This window comes from Lacerta agilis, chromosome 16 (assembly GCF_009819535.1).
Source record: "Lacerta agilis isolate rLacAgi1 chromosome 16, rLacAgi1.pri, whole genome shotgun sequence".
NCBI classification, from domain to species: domain Eukaryota; kingdom Metazoa; phylum Chordata; class Lepidosauria; order Squamata; family Lacertidae; genus Lacerta; species Lacerta agilis.
The window spans coordinates 24,667,677-24,678,456 of NC_046327.1; the positions used below are offsets into that span (position 1 = coordinate 24,667,677).

Sequence of the window (10,780 nt, forward strand, 5' to 3'; positions counted from 1 at the left end):
CAGCAGCTACTCCACCTGCTGCCGCAGCCCCTGACCCATGGCGGCAACAGGAGGAGGAGGAGGAGCTGCCTCCAGGACCACTGGCCATGGAAACCAAGCTGCCACAAGACGCCTGAGTGGCATTTCCATCTCCTACCTAAGTCAGCTACTGTACCTGGGTAGCGGAAAAGCCAATCAATAATGGCTCTGCCCACTGGGTCACTCAGATGCAGAGAGAAATTGGAAAGGGCCTGATGGAAAGGTGTTGGGTGGGTGGGGTCAGTTTGAGTCCCTGGGCCAGAAGCTGCCTAATGTATGGTTTCCTGGGCATTGTGTGGGTTAACTGTTCCACTTAGCCAGACTTCAGTTTATATGACGTTCTCAAGACAACTGCTTTGGTTCAGATTGTTCCACCTAACATCGTTAGGAGCAAAATTCCTGGCCTTGGAACTTTCCTTCGAGCAGTTCCCAGAACGGAATCGGCTTACAGCTTAGGAGACAGAATTCGGGTCACGACTGGTTCTGTGCCTCATCTTAGTGTCATGAGCTGGCAGGACACCGAAGGGGAGGAGGATCCCGACGAGGGGTGTGGCCACGATTGGTTCATACCAGGGCAAGATGAAGATGGCAAAGGGGAGGTTGGGGACTTAGGACATACTCATGGGACATGGGGATGTCGAGGGGGTAGCAGACAGTTCACAGAAGCCAGAGGAAGGAGACCCATCACCAGAACCAGAGGTACCCTGATCTCCGCAGCCACAGTGGGCTCTGATGCATTGGGAACAGCAGGAAGTGCACTCCAGGGGACTGAGGCAGGCAAGGGCACACAGCCCAGTTCACTAGTGTACCAGGTGGAGATCATGGGGTTCCTTAGGTCTGGGAGCAGGTTTGTGGTTGCTGAGCTGGATTAGGCTCTGATCAGGTGAGGATCACATGTTTCGTCAAGTGGAGGAGGACAGCTGCTCAGCTGGAGCTGGAGCAAACTCAGGTGCATCAATCTGTGGGATGTAACATCACGATAGCCGTCAAGTACAACATTTCCTGTTTGCCCAGAGTGGACACACAGGGGGATGTTACTCCAGCCAGGAGGACTTCCTGTCACTCCTGTCTGGAGCATCCTCCCCCTGCGTGTGACCAGGTAGATGGGCGTGACCCTGGGAGACCCCATAAAGGGGCTAGTCACGCAGCCATCTTCCCTTCCCCTTCTTCTTGATTCTCCATCTTCCTGGTGTTATTTTGCTGTGTGCTGGGCTCAATCCCCATAAGGGAAGAATCCACACCTTTCTCTGTAACTGTAACTACAAGCTAAAGCCTGCCTTCAGGATCATACTGTGAACTGAATGTAAGTAAACTTCTTATTACCTTTAAAAGAAGACTGTAGTGTCATTATTGTTTTTAAGGGGGAGTTAAAGGGGAATTTACCAGGAACAAATCCAATCTGGACAAGCCAGACTGGACTGCTTAAATTAAGAGATTCTAACGAATCTACTAACTAGTTTCCTGTGATGTACAGGAAATGTGCTCTGCTGCTAACTCACTAGCGTGAGTGAGGAAGGATAATATTAAATCAATATTTGACTATTTGGACTGACTTACCACTAGGTACACTGGGGGTCGGAACACCTAGGTGGCCCTTTTTTGTGGGACTCTGCATCCCTTCCTCCAATCCATACAGATCCCAAACACAAGCACAGGACCTCCTTGGGCTGAACCTGGTTTGAAAACAGGAACTATGGTTAAGCTGAGGTGTGTACATTTGAGAACGCTGTTGTGCTTGCACAGGCGACAACTTTATTGAATTGTTGTTTGGGGCGGGGGGGGGGTTGTTGTAGGCACAGTGAAACTAACCAGGCAATGCACATCTAGTGAACACATCCCCTTCCCCTCTCTGGCGTGTCCAGCAACAGAAACATGCCACTTGAAAAACAGTCGGTAGGACCGGTGATGACCTCACTGCATTTTAAGCTGCTAATTATTTGTGGCTAATGCATACATGGTCATCACCTCTATTGCCCTGGGGGATATTGCGTCCTTGTAAGGCAAGCTCTTCTTACTACTGTAGTTTCACTAAAAACTGAGGTACGAACAGGAAACATGAGGGGAGCTGAGTTTGCAGCCTGCAGGGGGACAAGATATTACCTGGCGGCCATTTTAAATTTGAGAAAGATATTGGAAGGCACTAATGAAGCTTACTGAATTGGGTGCGGAGGTGGATTTTGGGCTGACAAAAGTATAAGGACTGGATGAAGTGAATTGTGAAGCACTACATTTCTGAAGGTGGCCCAATCAGAAGCTGCGCTTTGGTTTCCGAACATTTTGGAAGTCAAACCGACTTCCAGAACGGATTCCGTGTGACTTCCAAGGTACGACTGTACTAGAGTAAAGACCTTTCCCCCCCCCATGAATGGTACGCTCCCTGAGACCCACCCCCAGCATTATTCAGTGGCATCCAGTTAATAAATCAGATTGGGGGACATTTACTGTGCAACAAATTTGTGTGTGAATTTAAGTATACTACTGTGGCCGTTATACAGTCCTTGTATACCTCCCCAACCCCAACAACTTATTTCTTCTTCCCGCTTCCCACATAATTTTGCGTGCTTGTGATGAACATGTACACACAGCCAACTTTTATTAGACTTCTTCAAAAGCTGACTCTGGGGGGATAACAGAGACACTTCCAGGCTGTTGCTATTTTCAGGTGGGATTCACCACATACAGGCAAAATTCAAGTTGTGCAGCAAATCCGCTTCTCGAAAAGAACTGGGCTTTCTGCAATAAGGAAAGTGATGGGGACATGCACTGGTGGAAAGCACAGGGTAAGACTTGCTTTGACACAATGGCTGCATACACATTGCACAGCTTTCTCCTCAAATTTTTTCTTCAGGGTTGCTGGGAGCATAACTCTATAAATGGTAACCTACAGTGCCCAGAATTCTTTGAGGGGGTAAATGTGCTTCGATGTGCTTTGAAGGTATAGTGTGTATGCATCTCATCTAAACTCCCTGAAAAATAAAATGCACAATAAACCAGTCATCTGGAATGCGCCAAATCTCTTCCACTCACTTCAAAGGGCAGTTACACAGTCACAAGCCGGTACAAACCCCCAACACAGGGAAAACTGAGTTATGTTAGACCGGTGAGACCAGGGTCCCCAAACTAAGGCCCGGGGGCCGGATGCAGCCCAATCGCCTTCTAATCCAGCCCGCGGATGGTCCGGGAATCAGCGTGTTTTTACATGAGTAGAATGTGTCCTTTTATTTAAAATGCAACTCTGGTTATTTGTGGGGCTTTCCTGGTGTTTTTTACATGAGTAGAATGTGTGCTTTTATTTAAAATGCATCTCTGGCTTATTTGTGGGGCACAGGAATTATTCATATTTTTTTTTCAAAATATAGTCCGGCCACCACAAGGTCTGAGAGACAGTGGACCGGCTCCCTGTTGAAAAAGTTTGCTGACCCCTGGGTGAGACCATGAGATGGAAGAAGTGATGCAACAAATGGGCTTCACAAGAGAAATCAAATTATAAAGCTAGCCGCTGCAATTCAATATAACGTAGAATAAATAGCACCCCTCTCTGAATGTAAAGCAAAATGTCCTGCAGTGGAGTCATAGCCTCATCTTTTCCTTCTACTGATATCGCCTCCTCCATTCCATCTTTCTCAACCTCTCTGCTATTCTACAGTAAATTGAGACGCCTGCTGCTGCTGCTGCCTTCGCTGTCTAAACTTTTCTTTCATCCCAGCCCCTTCACATGGGCGGGAGAGGCAGGGAGGGGCCAAAGGAGCAGGACAAGTCGCCAGATTGGATCTGGAAAGGAACCAGTTTAATCCCACCATCAGGACAAGGAGCTGCCAGCAAGCAGGGGCCAGCCTCCGGAGATCAGGCAAGAAGATCTCTCTCTCTCTCTCTCTCTCTCTCTCTCTCTCTTTCCCTCTTCTGCAGCGGAGACAGCAGCTGCTGGGTGGAGCAGCCCTCCAGGGAAAATGCAGCAGGACAGAAGCATCATCACCACAGGCAACGTGCAAGAGGCTGGTCTCCCTGCCACCTCTGATCTGACTCTAATCAACAGGTAAAGCCTGGGGACTGTGCAGTTGTGGGCAGAGGAGACAAGGGATACAAGTAGATAAGAAAGGGGGGGTAGGACAAAGTCAGCTGTCTCCCACTGGAATTAACCAATTCTACCATTATTCCAAATTTTAATGTTGGAAGAAAAACTGCTCCTTTTCCCTTATGGGGTACCCAAGAGCTCATATAGAGTCCTTACTTTTGCAACAGCCAGAGACGCATGCATTTAGCAGGTGGAGTTTCATTTTTCCCATCACTTTTATCCCCATGTGGGGAAAAAACACCTTGAGTTTTGGCATGTCAGGCAGCTCTTTAAAGGCACAGCAGGGCCCACGGGGGGGGGGGCAGATAACTGTACGTGGATCTCTGTTGGGGGACAGCAGAACAGACCTGTATTTTTATCACAGGATGAGAAAACAGGCACTTCCACAAGCCACTTTATGGTGAGCTCCGTGTTACTCACACAGGCGAGCTTTTCACAGCACCCACACAATATCGCCCACATTAAATTGCCGTCCCATATCTAACCCCACCCTCAGTTTAATCCAGATTTGCCATTTCTATGGTCTGGGGGGGGGGTTCTATTTGTTTGCTTACAGGTCTTCTGTATAGATAATAAATCCAAAGGAAATGGAGAAAGAATATGGGACGGCATTTTGAGGGGGGAGGCATTGTGTGGGCACAGCGTAAAAATTGAATGCATGAGGAGCATGGAGGCCACAATAACCTGCTTGGAGGAAGAGTTCTCCTGAGCCCGCTTATGGAGTTTGGTTTCCTTCGTCTTGTTTCCTCTGTGATGATGAAGCAGCAGCAGACAGACAGCCGCCAAACACTCTCCTTCCCTTGTCTTGCCTCTCTGCCATGAAATGATGGAATGTAGGAAAGTAAAGTAGGCTATATAATGTTTCTCTCAATCTCTCTCACACACACACACAAAACTCAGTGTCACTTTTGTTTGCCCAGGCACTCCTGTTGGGTTTTTACTCGTTGCCTTGGGTCTTCTCAGATTTTTTACCTCTAACAAGAGTTGCTGGAATAATAATAATAATAATAATAATAATAATAATAATAATAATAATAATAATAATAATAATAATAATAATTTGCAGCGCTCACCTCTCTGTGGTGAGGCTGCCATCCACTGCAACCATTTTGCATGGGGGGGGGGGGAACACGAGTGGCCTCGATTTGTTCTTGGAGTCTGACTGCACGGTTACGTGCTTATTAAAACTCTAGCAGCAGGTCCTTCAAGAGAAAAGCAGCATTGGGAGGGGGAGATTTGGAGCAGAGACGCTGTCAGAGAATGGAGCTTAAGCCCCATTCTTTCCTCGTCGCAATTCTCCTCACCTCCGAGCAGGTAATGGTCTCTTTGCAAAGACCAAACAAGATGTAATGGTGCAGCCCCAGCATTACACAGTCACAGCTCTGGCCTGTTCATGTAACTACCCCTCTCCACACATCGTTGTTACAAGCAGTCCTCTCCCCAAAAAGGAGCTAGTGGCTGAGGGGAGCTGAGCCCTCCCCCCATCTCTCTGCACTCCACCGTTGCAGACATTTTTATTCCAGTCCATCTCATTTAATACCAAATGGGGTGAGCGGCCATCGTTGCAGGCACTTTTCTGCCAGCATGTCTCTTTTACAGGAAGTGAGCCCCGCTGGCAGGAAAGGTGTGTGAAGTGCAGAGCACTGCAAGGTAAGGAAGAACTGGGAGGTCAGAACCCTCCAAGTGTCCCTATTTTCAAGGGACAGTCCAGGATTTACAGAAGCCGTCCTGGTTTCTGATTTGATCCCACTTTTCCTTAGGACGTCCCCATTTTCATGGGAGAAATGTTGGAGGGTATGGAGTTATGCGACCCCCCTCAGCCAAGGAGATAAGTAACTATACAACCTTTAGAAGACATCTGAAGGCACCCCATATAGGGATATATTTTTTAGTGTTTAATGTTTTATTATATTTTTATGTATGTTGGAAGCAGCCCAGAGTGGATGGGGAAACCCTGTCAGATGGGTGGAGTATAAATAATAAAATTAGTAGTAGTAGTAGTATTGAATGGGGACTCAGCTACATTAGTCAAGGAGGAGTGTTTTGAATGTGTTATAAACATGCAACACCAGATGGCGCCAGAGAGCACAGGAAAAAAATTTCAGCGATTCTCCATAGCGTTTTTTTTCCTTTTGTTATAATGATTTAATTTCTGGTGTATTTATAGCGGGGGGTTTTTCTGTGTGTAGATCCACCCAAGAATATCCCTATTTTCATTGGCTAAATCTTGGAGGGTATGGGCAGTGTGCACACCTGTTTTTTCATGTTTAAATAAGGCAGGCAAGACTTTTTTACATGACAGGCACATGACTAAACATCATTTGCTTAGCCCTTTGGAGATGCCTTTGATAACCTGCTGCTCTCCATATGTTCTGGACTACAACCCCTATCAGACGCAGCCAACCAGAAGGGCACCAGTTTAGCGAAGGCTATTTTAGAGCATGCTGTTTTATTTTTTTTATTAAAGATTTTCTTGGTTTACAAAAATGTGTGCAATGTCTCTTATATTTTTCCATGTAACATTTTTACAGATCAATTTGGTTGTTGAGACATTAGGGAGAGAAGGGGGAAAGAGGTGGATGAGATGGGGGGGGCGATGTTCTATTTTCCATAATATATGTAGGATTTGGTGTCAGTGTCGTTTGTGTTGGTTCTCTGTTGTTCGCTTGTGTTTCTTTGGCGGTGAGAGAAGTTGGATTGGCGTAGGGTGTGATTGTTCATATGCGGTTGGCTGTGGTGATCTTTGGTTTCCTGTGTGAGTGGGGTCGGTGGGTGTTTTGGATCAAGTTAGCCATATTGATTTGTATGCTGTCCGTAGATTTTTGTCATTATCTTGTTGGGCTGTGTGTGTGATAAAGGGGGCCCATACGGGAGTGAAGGTGTCTTCTTCTGTTTGTCCCCGTGCTAGTTTTAGGTTGCTGGTTAATTTTTCTAGTAGGGCTGTTTCCCATACTACTTGGTACCATTGGTCCATGCTTACTCCTGACAAGTCTTTCCAGTGTCTGGTTATGATGTTTCTGGCTGCTGAGAGTAGATGGATTATGAGTTCCTTGTGTGGTAATGGGCATTATTGTCTTGGAAGCTGTTTAGTAAAGCCAGTTCTGGGGTGGCATGCTGTTTATTTGAAGTCACATATAATAGATATTGTTCTTCAAAATTTGCTGGCTTTAGCATCATTATCATTCTGTAGTTTTGATGAGCTTTTGATCCCCCTCCACCCCTGTAAGGATGATGGAATTACTTACTTTAGGAACAATCACTTCCACATTTATTTGGGTTTAATCCCATCCCACCAAGTGTTGTCAGCTGTGCAGATGCTATGCATTTCAAGCATGTCCCCCTCTCCAAATGATCCTGGGAACTCTAGTTTACTGCTCAAATTCCCAGCACCCTCAACAAAAGAGTCCTTTGGGGAGGAGAATGTGCTTTAAATGTGTGGTGTGCTTGAAGCCTAATGGGTAAGGAAACTAAGATGTCTTGTTGGGAATAGGCCTGTGCATTTGAAGAGCTGCTGTGCCTGTGAGGAAGAAGCAGAGGGGTGGTAAATAAAGAAATAAATCTCTAGTTTGGGCATTTATTAGTCCATGGGACTTATATATAGTGCTGCTTTATTTCTCCCCTTAAAGTCTGGCTGGATCATGCTCTCTGTGTTTTACCTACATAAACTACCCAGTCATTAAGAACAAATTTTAACTATTAATTACATTTCAGAGTTTTATATTCCAGCTTTTCAGATAGAAGCAGTTTACAGGAATGCACCGGCCAAACATCAGTTTTCAAACAATTTTGCCAAGCAAAAGCTAAACTATGAGGTTAGACTAAGGAATTACAAATAAATGAATAAATACATGTAATCAATGTGAAGAAAGTGATAAAGCCAGCTCAGTTTCTGCTTCTGACCCTTATGCTTTATTAGGTAACCATAAGCACTTCCTTGAGTAATCTGAAGTGGCACTCATTTTATCATGGGACAGGAAAAGATAGTCATATACAGTGGTTACAAACACCTCGGGTTACAAACACTTCGGGTTACAGACTCCGCTAACCTGGAAGTAGTACCTCCGGTTAAGAACTTTACCTCAGGATGAGAACTGAAATTGCGCAGCGGGAGGCCCCATTAGCTAAAGTGGTACCTCAGGTTAAGAACGGTTTCAGGTTAAGAACGGACCTCCAGAACGAATTAAGTTCATAACCAGGGGTACCACTGTATAATATAACTTAATTTTTCACTTTGTTATGTATGTATGGGTGCTGTGCTTTTTCTTGTGGTAGACTTAAAAAAAAACCAAAACCCTTATTGAAATATTAGCCAGTATGGACATTTCCTGTTTAGGTCTGCTGTTGCAAGGATCTGTCAATGAGTCGATTGATTACACATTACATTATGAGGGCAGAAGAGGCCAAACTAGATGTTACTTGGCAATATGTAGTTCTCATTGTCGTCATCGCCTGCCTGCCCGCCCCCCCTGCCATGCCAGCTACTTGTGAAATCAAAAACAGCTATGACACATGAAACTATTATTTATTGTATTTATATCTCATCTCCCCCCCCAAGGAGCTCAAGGTGGCATACATGATTTTCTCCCCCTCCTCATTTAATCCCCACAACAACCCTTTGAGGTAGGTTAGGTTGAGAGGCAGTGACTGGCCCAAGGTCACCTCCAAGGAACTTTGTGACTGAGCAAGGATTCGAAGCCTGGTCTCCCAGGTCCTGGCCTGACACTCTAACCCAGGGGTCAGCAGGGGGCCAGTCCACTGTCCCTCAGACCTTGTGGGGGGCCGGACTATATTGGGGGGGGGGGAATGAACGAATTCCTATGCCCCACAAATAACCCAGAGATGCATTTTAAATAAAAGGACGCATTCTACTCATGTAAAAACACGCTGATTCCCAGACCGTCCACGGACCCGGATTTAGAAGGCGATTTGGCCGCATCCGGGCCCCGGGCCTTAGGTTGCCTACCCCTGTTCTAACCACTACTCAACACTGCGATAGAGTGACGTCCAGTTCAGCTCAAACAGGAATGTACTCAAAAAGACAGGTCTGTGTCCCCAAGCAGCTGACAGTCTACATTTCTGCAGTGGGTGAGACAAAAAAAGGCGGGTGAGGGAATGGGAGACGTTCAGCTAGTCAAGAGATGCATATGAGCGGATACAGTTACATTTACTTATGGTTTGTTTCAGTTGGATATGAGGACCAAGGGCCTGAGCCAAAGAGTTCGTGGAAAAGGTAGGCTTCTTGTCACCAGACATAAGGCACAAGGCACACTTCTGTGTGATTTTAAGAAAGTAAGCGGATCCCTGTTGGATTCAGACCAAAGGGCCATCAATCTCACAGTGCCCAATCAGATGCCTCTGGCAAGCTGGCAATCCGGACATGAGGGCAATAGCGGCCTCCCCATTTTGTGTTTCCCAGAAACTGGCATACTTCTCTGCTAGTCGAACACTGAGATACATCACCGAAACCAAACAATGTTACATACCTAGAGCCTAATCTGTAAAGAAGCTCAGGGAATTGATAAATACCGGGCTATGACTGAGACAGGGGGACTGGAAAAGGAATAGACTTGCAGAGCCAAGATCCTTTCTCAACCTAACAGGGAGCATTCGTATGTCACACCATACATTTGAAGCACCTGCAGAACACCTTTGAAGCCCATGACTTCCACCCTGGAATTCTGAACTGCAGCTTCCCCCGCATATACCGTATTTTTCGCTCCATAAGACGCACTTTTTTTCCTCCTAAAAATTAAGGGGAAATTTTTATTTTACAAAGAGAAAAAGGGGTGTTGAAAGGACCCCCCTCAGCAGCTGATCAGCAAGAGATCGGGAGAGAGATCAGAGTCCCGGTTCCCTTTCAGCCCCGCCCTCCATTGTTGAATGTGCTGCAGAGGGAGGTTGCTTGTTTCCCCAGCAACATGTGACTGGCTGATTAGATTATCTGTCTGGAAACTGTAGAAATGGCTCCCTTTCCTTCAGATGCTGCAGAAATGTGAGTTGAACCCATAAACAAATAGGGCTTTTCCTCTTTGCTTTTTCCCCCTTTGCAAAAGGAGCTTTGCTTTTCTCCCTTTGCAAAAAAGCTACAAAACTTTTAGCTGATCCTCAAAAAAACCAGGGCTTTTCCCTTTGCAAAAAAGCTGCAAAACTTTTAGCTGATCATCAAAAAAAAACAGGGCTTTTAGAGGAGGAAAACCAGAAAAAAAATTGTTTTCTTGTTTCCTCCTCTAAAAATGAGGTGCGCCCTATGGTCCAGTGCGCCCTATGGATGCGAAAAATACGGTAACTACAGTTCCCCTTAACAAGCTACAGTTCCCCATGATTCTTTGCGGGAAAGCCATGTATGTTGGATGTGCTTTAATCTGTGGTGTGGATCTGTATTAATAAGGAGCCTAGATTACCAATACTATGAACCTTCGGGGGGAAATCCCAGTGAGCACAGACAGAAATAATGTGTGCAGGGTATCACTGACTATCACCAAGGCAAGCCTGACTGCTTGAGTAAGACCCTGAGGCAGTTTAGTGAACCAGAAGACAACTCAAGGCTGTACTCCATATGAATGAAATATCATATTTCATATTTTGCCAACATCAAAGCTACCAAGGAAATACGGGTGCATTTCTACGTACATTTTCTTCGAAGCCTCTCCCATTGGTTAATGTTACCTCTGAGTAAGCAAGCATTAAACC

At 45.8% G+C, this 10,780-nt stretch overlaps 1 long non-coding RNA gene across 1 annotated transcript; it reads left to right on the plus strand.

Moving 5' to 3' along the window:
• The first annotated feature begins 3,730 nt into the window (after window positions 1-3,730).
• Window positions 3,731-9,320, plus strand: LOC117060997. Its single transcript, XR_004428046.1, has 3 exons — window positions 3,731-4,051; window positions 5,690-5,740; window positions 9,275-9,320. It is a non-coding gene; the product is annotated as an uncharacterized LOC117060997 (long non-coding RNA).
• The last annotated feature ends 1,460 nt before the right edge of the window (window positions 9,321-10,780 follow it).